The sequence below is a fragment of the Bison bison genome, unplaced genomic scaffold (genome assembly GCF_000754665.1).
Source record: "Bison bison bison isolate TAMUID 2011002044 unplaced genomic scaffold, Bison_UMD1.0 scf7180017864369, whole genome shotgun sequence".
NCBI classification, from domain to species: domain Eukaryota; kingdom Metazoa; phylum Chordata; class Mammalia; order Artiodactyla; family Bovidae; genus Bison; species Bison bison.
Window position 1 is genome coordinate 4,677,104 of NW_011494941.1, and position 2,464 is coordinate 4,679,567.

Here is a 2,464-nt window from a genome sequence, read left to right on the forward strand (position 1 = left end):
TGAGTTCAGAGGGTTATTAGACCATATGTGGCCTCGATGTCCCTCCTACTCTTGGATGGGACATACGAAGAAGCAGTAGAAGGCACACACCCCGGTATCTCGAGTCCTTAATGGAGAAGAGGCTGCTGTGCTAGGCATGCAGGGTGCCCCATCACTTAGCAGCTTTCCTCTGCCCTGTGGGCAGCCCCTGCAGGACCAGGGGGGACCCCAGACCAGCACAGCTGCTGCTCTCTGATCCTTTTTTTAAAAATTTATTTATTTTATTTTGGGCTGCACTAGGTCCTTGCTGCTTTGGGCAGGCTTTCTCTAGTTGCCGTGAGCAGGGGCTACCCTTCGTTGTGGCGCGTCGGCTTTTCGTTGTGGTAGCTTCTCTTATGGTGGAGCACTGGCTTAGTTGCTCCATGGCATATGGGATTTTCCTGAATCAGGGATCAAACCTGTGTCCCCCGCATTGGCAGGCGGATTCTGATCCACTGAGCCACCAGTGAAGTCCCTGTGATTCTTTCATATACAGGTCTTTTACATGTGATTTCCTCTGAATTAAGAGGCCTGTGGCCAAATATACTTTGAACCTGGGTAGACAGATGGTGAGGACCAAACTACAGGACTGGGAAGGCCTGCTCACGACAAAGTACCTGGAGGAAGGTATTCTAGATTCTAAGAAATGAGACATGGCAGATGATGTTCCAAGCAAAATTTTGACCATAAAGAAAAACCGAGAAAGGCAGCTGAGTGGGGTTCAAAGCGGAGTGAGGATGTATCACAGGCATATCAAGGGTGGTGGGCACAGGGATGTAGCTGATCAAAGGTGGGCAGTAAATGTTCATTTTAGGAGGCTTTGCTGGAACCCGCAGTCAGTTCCCAATTTCTATCTGGGGTTCTTTTATTGTTTTTAAAAAGATAACAGCTTTATTGAGGTATAATTCACATGCGATACAATCCAACCATTAAAAGTGCACAATTCTATGTTTGGGTTTATTTTTTTAGCATATTCACAGAGTTGTACAGTCATCACCACAATCAATTTTAGAACATTTTCACCAACTACTTGGAATTCTTGACTCTATGAGGTAGATGGAAAAATTGGAGAAGGAACAACCATGATGACAAAAGGAGTATAAAGAGGATCTCAGAGAGTGTGAGAGGAAATGGGGCTTTTGAGTTGAAGGCAAGGAGGCTGTGAAAAGATCTGGTGTTTAAATAGGAAACGACTCAAAGGAGAAGATTTGGCCTTTGTTTCCATTGAGGACAAACAAAAAAACTGGCTCAATTACAGCAAGAAGGATTTAGGTAAAGCATGAGGGAAAAAAGACACACTGAGCTTCCTGGCAATGTTGGTGAATTCCTGGGTTATGCTGCCCTTGGAAATAAGACTGATGAACAGCCATCACAGGGCGAGTTGTGAATCACGGGTCCTTCCTGCTTCGTGGTGCTGGTAAAGGGGTGAGGCATCCCTCCAGAACTGGCTGAGTGAGGGCCTGCCCTTTTTGTGAGGGGGAGTAGTGTTGCTGAACCCCCGGTGATGAGGGAGAAGCTTCAGGAGGACCCTGTAACATGCTGGATGAATGATGGCCCTTTGGATGGATGAATGGACTTTCCCAATAGTTTCCTGGTCAGATCAGCCTTGAGGTAGTAAACCAGGAAATATGAGGGACCAGAGATCAGAGCTACAGATCTCTTTCTGATTGTTTCTTGATTAAATTCATTCTTCAAAGAATTTTTGAGCTCCTGCTGTGGGCCAGGTGTTAGATCCTAGAAATAAAGTAGTGGTTCTCAACCAGGGGTGACTTTGCCCCCAGAGGACTCTTGCCAACACGTGGAGACATTTTTGTTGTCACAGTTGGGGCAATGGGAGGGGTACTGTGGGGGTCTTGTGGATACAGACCAAGGATGCTAGTCAACATCTTACAGGGCACAGGACAGCCCCCCAACACAGAGCCCTTCAGTCCCAGATGCCAATGGTACTGAGTTGGAGAAACCTCGAGATAAGTAAGATTCAGCCCCTGCTTTCAAAGAATTTGGTCTGTCCGTTGTGCTACTTCTTAATATGGCTTGAAATGAGTCCTAAAGAAAGTTTCTGCATTGAAAACACTCTTCACGTCCCTTATTTGAAGAGTTATAAATAAAACTGAGTTCCTGACACCATTTGGGACTAACAGCATGGTGCTATCAATGTAAAGCGGCTCATCACATTCTTACTAATTGACTGGGTTATCAAACCTTATGTTTTTAAAAATGATTTAGCAGAGGGAGGACAGGATCCAGGTGGCCTTTGCCATCGTTATCAGCAGCACAAGCCTACACTTTCATTTGAGCCTCTGTACAGATAGAGTTGGATGGAAAATAACCTATGAGTTGGGTTAATATAGTAAACCTCAACAGTTCATCTCCTTTAACTTGAACTTGTTCATAATTTTGGCAGAGCATAGCTAAAATCTCACTTCACTTAAAAATCCCCTGGCTT